The sequence below is a fragment of the Macadamia integrifolia genome, chromosome 5 (genome assembly GCF_013358625.1).
Source record: "Macadamia integrifolia cultivar HAES 741 chromosome 5, SCU_Mint_v3, whole genome shotgun sequence".
In the NCBI taxonomy this organism is placed as follows: domain Eukaryota; kingdom Viridiplantae; phylum Streptophyta; class Magnoliopsida; order Proteales; family Proteaceae; genus Macadamia; species Macadamia integrifolia.
In genome coordinates this window covers 24,502,634-24,511,676 of record NC_056561.1, presented here as the reverse complement: position 1 = coordinate 24,511,676, position 9,043 = coordinate 24,502,634, and the positions used below count along the sequence as shown (strand labels likewise).

Sequence of the window (9,043 nt, the reverse complement as noted above, 5' to 3'; positions counted from 1 at the left end):
TTTTTTTTTTGTAAAAGTACATTTTTTCTTACTACAGAAACATTTCAATTGTTTTTTCTTCTGAGCTTTTAGTTTTATACCTTGAAATGTGCACCTTTCTAACATCCTCTCCTGTTCCCAGAAAAGTTTTGTCTGAAAATCCAATTTATTTGTTATTCTCCTAGATAAAACTCTAGAGTGTACCACCAGACATCTATTGGAAATTGTATTTCATTTTCTTCCACTACAATTCCCTTCCCCTCCCTTCTGTAGACTCTTCTACATTTTCGTTCTCCCTTCCTCACGTTCTCTTGACAACAAATATTGCTAGGAAACAGACCATACTCTCTCCTATCAAAATAGGTCCCAGCCAGTTGGGTCAGGGATTCAACCCATTCATCTGTCCTAGATGGCTGACTAGCCCATTCTTCTACAACATGAGTGGCGACATTTGCAGTTCTAAGTACAGCATATATTTTAACATTACTCACTTGATGCAGATCCTTAATGGAAATGGAACTACAGTGAATTCTGTTGTTTTTTGATTAAGCCAACCTTGATCGTTATCATAAAAAAATATTGTGCTTCTAACAGCTACGTGTGGATAATAAAGATTTATTCAAGATTAGCTGGTGAAAGATTGACTTGTAAGGATATGGTTTTGCAGACATTGTCTTAGATTTTTGTGAAACTTCTGTCCTGCAGGATATGGGCTTGTGGACGCAAATACATTGGCAATACTGAATGAGGAACGGTTTCTTGCTCCCAGAGGATGGGGCTTCTCAGAAGTTTCAGGAGTCAGGACAAAGTCACTCAAGGGGCAGCTTATAGGGCTAATATATGCAACCCAGTACTTGAGATTTCCCCTCATAGCTCTCAATATTATCTTTATTATTGTAAAACTGGTGTCTGGTTGAGTTTGACTGGTATCTTTTAATGGCTCGATCTCTTTTTGTAAGAATAAGAAAATTTTGTCTTTTTTTTTTTTTTTTTTTTGGGTGCTATAGTAAGAGTTTTAAATGGTCTAGTAGAATATATTTTCTTGGTTTGTTTGGACAAATTGATTCTGAGATGGGAACAATGTAGCTACAAAAGGACTAGAAAGAACACAATTTGATAACTGAGACCCATCTAATTCGGTACTTCTACCCCATACTACGACACTGAAGAACACATCTGATTTGTCACATGAATGCCACTTAGCAGAACTTTTCCTCTTTTCTCTTGTCCTAGGTTTGTATAGCTGATAGTTTGGATGCTTTTTTTCTGTATTCTTCACAATTTTCTACCCAACTCAAGATAAACCAATGAAAGCTAATCAGTTAGATGCAATTTTGTTGCCCATACAGTCTTAGAGTTCTGGTCCATTACTCAAGATATATATTCCCTTCTATGGGGTGTCTAGTGTGTTTCATTTTTAGAAATTATAAATTTTATACGAAGAATTCATCTAATTTATGAGGATTAATTTTTTTATGTCTAATTGTAGCCAACCCCATCAAATTGGGCTAAGGTTTTGGATGTTGTTTTGTATAAATATAAAATGTATCATATCTTGAAAAAAAAAAAATTTTTTTGGTGAATAAATAATTCATTACCAAGGAGAGAAAAGGAAAAAAAATGTACAGTCCCAAAGAGGAGAGGGGGAAAGAGAAGAAAAAAGATCCTTAGAGGGATACATAGTTCTTGATTGTAGAGCTAGGAAGCTCTCAGGAAGCTACAATGTGACAATTTCTGGGGGAGGGAAAATAAGTGGAAGAAACTTTAGAAATCTTTGCTTTGACATCAAAGAATATGGAATTCCAAATCTTTTCTAACGGCCTAGAGTTGGAGGTCCATTTCCTCTGATTTCTCTTCATCCAAATTTGATTTAGAGTAACACAGAAAGCAAATTTCTCCACATAATCAGAATTAGTCTTCCCTTGGAAAGTCATGTCCATCCAAACCCATTCCCTTTAGAAATGGAGAACTCTTCTATTAATCGGCCAGCATTTGGAGAGAACAAACTTCCAGATGGAGGAGGAGATAGGGCAAGCAAAAAATAGATGGTTTGTGTCTTCTGGGTCAGATCCACAGAGATGGCATAAAGGAGAGACATGGATGCTTCCTTGGATAAGGAAGGCTTGCGTAGGAAGACAATTCATGAAGACTAACCATGCAGTGAAGCTTTGACGAGGGATGTGGTGCTTGAACCAGATGAGCTTGTGCCAGGGCGTGGGAGGTCCATGAGCTCTGATGAGGTCCCAGGCGGACTTAACATTGAAAATGTCATTCGAGCATGGGACCAAACAATAGTATCAAGCCTTGATGACCCTAGGAGAGGGGTGGCAGGTAGGGAGGACCAGATTTCATCTACTGAGAGGTGGAAGGGCCAGGGGGTTCCAAGAACCAGTAGAGATGATATCAGCAATCAAAGGTTGCCTAAGGAGCCCCGAGTTGTATATATTTCTAGCACTGAGAATTTGAGACAGGATTCTTTTGGGATGCCAATGATCTCACCATAAGAAGGTGGAGGTGCCATCTCCAATGTGGGTGAGGATAGCTCTAGAAGCGACAGATCTCAAGAACAGTAGCTTGCGCCATACCTAGGAAGCATCAGAGGGAGTGCTGATTAACCAAATAATTTATTGCCTGAGGAGATGGGAATATACCCAATCCACCCAAATGCTTTTCTTTTTATTGAAAGTCTTCCATACAAGCTTGAGCATGCATGCCATGTTGACATCCTTGATGCATCTCAAACCAAGCCCCCCTTCATTTTTAGGAATACATGTAGTGGCCCAGCTAACGGGGCGAAGGAAACAAGAGGCCTCACACCCTTTCCGAAGGAATGTAGCAAATAAACACTCCAATTTTGTAACAATCATCTTGGGAAGACCATATATACCCAACCAGTAGATATAAGAAGCTTGAAGGACTGATCGGATGAGCCCCAGACGGCCCACTTATGAAGTTTAATCTGCCTACTCTTTTAATGTTTAATCTGACATTTGATATCAGACAACAATATCCCGGCATTATATAGAAAGACAACTATGAAGCTACCAATGACCACTCTTGGTTTGTTTGATCCCTACTAGAAACTAAGACTGCATTTGGTAGTCATCCGAAAAAATGTTTTTGTCGTTTTTTTGTTTTACGGGAACAAGAAAACTAAATCTTTCGTTTGGTGTCTCTGGTTTGTTTTTCCGTTTTCTGAAACGAACCGGGTAAAAAAAACCCTAGAAACAAGAAATGTTGGAACATGATAACCATGTTCCAACATTTGAGTTTTGTTCTAAAATGGAAAATTCTGGTTTTACAAGAAACATTGTTTCTAAAACAGAATTGACTACCAAACGCAGACTAAGAGAAACATGCATGTGCAACTTTGCAAGGCACATTTGGGCAGTAATGACATTCAATCATGACCATCATAGTTTGATAGAGATAACATCAAATTAAGGTAAATCTATTTAGTGGTCAGATCATATCTATGTGTATCAATTCCTATTGGTTTATGAAGTTTCTATGTTTTTGGTTAGCTGAAGATTTCTCTATACAAGCACATCTGTACTATCACATGGCCATATTGGTGCATGAACTATAAATTTGTTGTCTATATCATCATCTAGTCATGACTCATGAGTTGATATTCAGTCTAGTACATCATTGTCATGCATTAAAATAATGTTTTATATTGTTATGTAACAAATAACTCTTTGAAGAACATGGAAGAGGAAAACCCACCTTAAATGGTAGGTAATATGTTCAGAATGGGCAGTAGGCTCTTAATACTACCTCTATAGAGAAGAATCTCTACATGAGAATATGATTATTACTATTTGGAGGACTAGAGAGGAATCTCTACGTGGGAATGCAATTATTACCATTCGGAGGACAGTAAAATATCCCCACTATCAGATACCAAGGATGGATCTTGGGACTCCCAACATCAAATTTCATTTCTAGCTTATCTAATATTACCCAACACTTTATTGATATTTTTCTTGCTTGTATTTTCAACTACTAAAACTGTGGGAGTCTGATCTGACCAATTTAATCGTTCGATAGATGAGGGACCATTTGGACTGACCATCTATAAAATCTCATAGTTAAATTCAATCATATGGGCAAAATCTATGTTGAATCTCTTCTTGTCGATCCAAATATTAAATCTAAAATTGACTTGTGAACTGTGTCATGTGGTATAATGCTCTCGAACTGAAATTCATCAATTACTACAAAATGATTGTTGCAACATTCCACAAATTTCAGGTGCTAATTGATCTGTCGCACAACAGATAAAAGGTAACTATGAGATGGGACAATATAAGTGAACCCTAACCTGGTTTTTAGTTTTTGAACTTGAAAGCATTGACCTAAAATTATTGTTAACATGTGACCATTCTTGAGTTATTTGAATAATGCATCAATTATTTGCATTCAAACCTTTTCTTTATTTATTTTGGTAAGGAAAATTAAGTGCATGCAAAAGTTCTGTATTTTCTTGGAAAGCTAATAAAGCATGTCTTCCAATTAGACCTTCACTTTTAATTATTTTTTCCATATTTATTTTTGTCTTCTCTTGGTTGTAGGAATGAAGAGATTGTAGTGTTAGAAATGTACGCCCCTAAGTCAATTTTATGGAATTTTTAAATTAATAATTTATATTTTTCTAATGCAATGAGGTAATGCAGCTTTTATCCAAATTTACATTTTAGTGCTTATATATCAATGAGAAAGATACAACAACAACAAGAACAACCAAAACCTTATCCCAACTAAATGGGGTCGGCTACATGGATCCGATATTGAAATTAGAAAATAAAGAAGCCCAAAAGAGGTTAAAAAAATGAGGAAAAATTGAGATAAGAGAAGACAGCAAAGCAATAGAGAAAGACGCATCATGGGAAACATCCCCTATAAGGGGTCAATAACACGGGTCCTTGTCCTCCACAAAACTCTATCCGAAGTCATACTAGGATCAAGCCCTATCCTTTGCATATCTTTTCGAACCACTTCGTTAATAGTCACCTTAGGCCTACCCCTATCTTTTCTGGCTCCCACAAAATATATTTGGCTAGTCTTCCTTACTAGGGCATCCATAGGTCTCCGTTGAACATGGCCATACCACCTCAACCGGCTCTCACAGAGTTTATCCTGAATAGGTGCAACCCATAAGGTGTCCCTAATACAATCATTCTTTATCCTATCTCTTTTGGTCTTCCCGCACAACCCTCTCAACATTCTCATCTCCGCTACACTCAGTTTATTTAAAATACTATTCTTGACTACCCAACACTCTGCTCCATACATCATAGTTGGTCGAATAACTATCTTGCAAAATTTTCACTTGAGTTTAATAGGCACTCTTAATCACCCAACTTTAATCCTGTGGGCAACATCATCATTTATGTCTTCCTCTTTGGCAATGATGGAGCCCAAGTATTTAAAACAATCACTCTGGGGTAGATTCTGTTCCCTGAGTTTCACCACTCCCTTCCCTACTCTAGATTGTCTGAAGGGGCACATCATATATTCGGTCTTCATCCTGCTTATCCTAAATCCTTTTGATTCGAAGCTAGATCTCCATAGCTTCAGTTTAGTATTAATCACATCTACAATTTCATCAATTAGAACAATATCATCAATAAATAGCATACACCACGGAACCGAGTCTTGGATGTACCTAGTTAGATCATCCATAATGAGTGCAAACAAATACGGACTTAAAGTAGAACCTTGGTGTAGCCCAACTGTGATTGGGAATTCATTACTTTGACCCTCTGTTATTTTGACACTTGTCACCACTCCCTCGTACATGTCCTTAATTATATCTACATAATTAATCATACCCCTTCTCCTCTCTAGGAGATGCTAGATTAGTTCTCTTGGTATTCTATCATAGGCTTTTTCTAGGTCAATAAATACCATATGGAGGTCTTTTTGTGGACTCTAAATACTTTCATAAGCCTCTATAGGAGGTAAATAGCTTTTGTTGTGGATCTCCGTGGCATAAAACCAAATTGATTCTCCAATACCTCAGTTTCCTCTCTTAAGTGAGTCTCAATAATCTTTTTCCAAAGTTTCATGGTATGACTCATAAGTATTATGCCTCTGTAGTTATTGCAATTCTGGGCATCACCTTTGTTCTTACAAATCAGAACCACAATGCTTCTCCTCCACTCATCTGTCATAGTTTTTGTACTCAGGATTTTGTTGAACAATTCTAGGCATCACCTTTGTTCTTATAGTGTAATGTAAATTAAATATGTTATCCACAAAGGATTGTGCATGGGCAACCAATCTTAAGTTGATGCGGCATATAATTAAGAAAAGTGTATTCTAATTACATGCCCAGTTGATGGTTAACACTAACAATTCCCCTAGACATCATGTGACAAGTGACAAAAAGAATCAAATGAAGTATTCCAAGAAGAAAAAGTAACGGGATGGGATTGTCATGGTGGGTGTACATATGGGGTTGGAGTAACCACGAAAGAGATGTTTGGCATATAGGGAATGCGCACCCAGAGGCAAGGACAATAGATTGCAGGTCTGAGAGAATAGAATTCCCAATTGAAAGTGGAGATTTCTCAACAGGATGAGAAGATTACTCAACAAGGTGCAAAGATGAATGAGATGAAGTCCCAAATAGTTGAAGTTATGCAATTTATGACGTCGTTTCAGTCTTCCCAAGGAGAGGTATATAGTTAAATTTCTATATGCTTTGAGTTATTCACATGTTTTTGCATTGATATTGATTTTGGTTGGTCTGTTTTGGTGCAGAAGATGGAGACTGTTGTGCCGGTGATGTTTTGTAGTTGTACATATTGTAGAGTGGACCTGTAGATATTGTGGTTGGAATTGTAGTGACAGTTGGAGGAGAAATACACGTGTAAAAGAGCAGTTGGTTAAGGTCTTCTCTCCGAGGAAGGTATAATTTTGTTGTACAATTTTTCTGCCTCATACTAGAATTTTCTGTCTGGGCCTTATTTTTTTTATCATTTCAGGCATTCTTTTTCTATTTGTGTGATTGTTGTGCATCAGCCTTACCTGGAAGGGGTTGACACATTCTCTATGGTTTTTTGAGTACCACCATAATAGCAGTGCACAATATTATAGGATTCTTAAGGATGCTATGGTATACACATTTTCTTAATAAGAGGAAGCTTCTTTGTTTTTTCTCAAAATGGAAAAGTTAAGGCCAAGATGGAAATGTCACTAAACTGGTCACGGTTTTGCACCTTGAAGGCTCTGTTAAGGCCATAAATTTGAAGCCTGCACAGCTACCTATAATGGATGAGCTTGTTAACCTATCTAGGTTGAGTTTGCCTATTTGATCACCAAGAAGATGGTAAATGCTTGTTGCAACTACTTTTAGCGGTTGTTGATTATTTCTCTCGCCTTTCATCCCCCACCCAACCCCATCCCCCCTTAAAAAAATAAATAAATAAATAAATAAATAGAAGAAAAAAAATTGCTCATTTGATGTTCTTACTTAAGTGTCCTATTGCTCCTTGCTCTTGTATTTTCATTTTTAATATCTATGGTGTATGCACGTTAGAAACATTTACTGGTGCTGACCTATGTAACTGTTATGATGATACTACTGCAGCTAGAAGAAGAGGAGGATTTTATTGATGTTCTTGACCCTTGCATAATAAAGAAAACTGCTGACTTGAGGATTCCAATATGCAGAATCTGAAGCATGGGAAGATGATAGAGCTGGAGATAAAGGGCTATTTTCAGGTTTGCCATTCCTTTATTAGATCTTTGAGGCCTCTTTTTAGTCCTGAACTTGAGTGCATGAATGTAGTGGCATCTTACATTCTTCTAGATATCACAAGAAAATTGTGACCAGCTCTGAAAATATGCCACACAAGGTTTTTCGAAGTCTTGTTTGGTTAAACTTTTGTATAGCCATACAATTTGACAATGTGACCCAGGTGGGAACAAATGGAGTGTTAGTTCCTGGATATACCATTGTGCATGATCATCCTTTCAAACTCCACTTTTGTTAAGCACCATTGATTTTCACTAATTGTCAAGATTGTGTCGAAGTTATACTTTTTGTAGTTGAAAGAGCCACGAAAATTCCTCTTCAAGTGAAATATCTTAGCACTTATAATTTCTGGCTATGTTTTTTTCTTTTCTTTGACATGATCTATTACTTTAATATGCTGCACGACGATGGTTCTTCAAAGTATATCCTAATATGTATCTTTGATGCAGATCAAAGCCTGAGAAGAAGAGGGCTGAGAATCAACTTTAGAGAAAAAGATTTTTTTTACTATTCACGACTTACTGTTCATATGAACAGTACCCACGTGAATAGTAACCAATATGGGTCCCACTACCAGCTCATGATATGGAGAAGACATGAAGAAGATTTCCTCTTGATTCTTGGGCCCCATGGCCAGCTCGCATGGAGGAGTTTAAGCTCTAAGATTTTAGGAAATCTTTGATTGATGTAGTTTTCATTTTCATATTTCCTCGTAAGAGCTAGAAAGATATTATCTAGCTAGTTTCTAATTTTAGTTTTTTATTTTTAACAAGTAGGAATTCTAATTTATTAGGTTTCATCTTTGTAAAAAGGGAGAGATTTGATTTGACTTGTAATTAGTTTCCAAGTAGGATAAAATATCTAAATTATAAGGGGATTCCTTTCCTTTCCATGCAAGGAAGGACACAATTTTGTAATTAATTTGAAGTTTATAAATAAAGGAAGAATGCTGATCGACAACCCACGATTAAATGAAAAAGAAGAAAGTTTTGTGCTGAAAAATTGTGAGAGACAGCTTGGGTGAGATGCACTAAAGAAGAGTGAGGGGCTCAACCCAACCTATCCCCTTCCCCATGTAACTTTTTCTTTCCCTTTTCTATTTTTCTTTTATTTCATCATCTTTAATTTCTGTTTCTAGTTTTTTACAATGACATTAAATTTAGATTTCTTGACAGCATTATTTTTAGAGATTCGATCAGCTACTGGAATATCGATCCCATAGAGTTGGTTCATACCTAGAACTAGTTCCTAAATTAATTGGTATCAGAGTCTACTATGGTTAGCATAGACGATCTC

At 36.8% G+C, this 9,043-nt stretch overlaps 1 long non-coding RNA gene across 1 annotated transcript; it reads left to right on the top strand.

The window, feature by feature from the left end:
- The first annotated feature begins 1,625 nt into the window (after window positions 1-1,625).
- LOC122080360 lies at window positions 1,626-8,709 on the top strand. The gene is made up of 3 exons (XR_006140685.1): window positions 1,626-6,666; window positions 6,751-6,898; window positions 7,580-8,709. It is a non-coding gene; the product is annotated as an uncharacterized LOC122080360 (long non-coding RNA).
- Window positions 8,710-9,043: the final 334 nt, after the last annotated feature.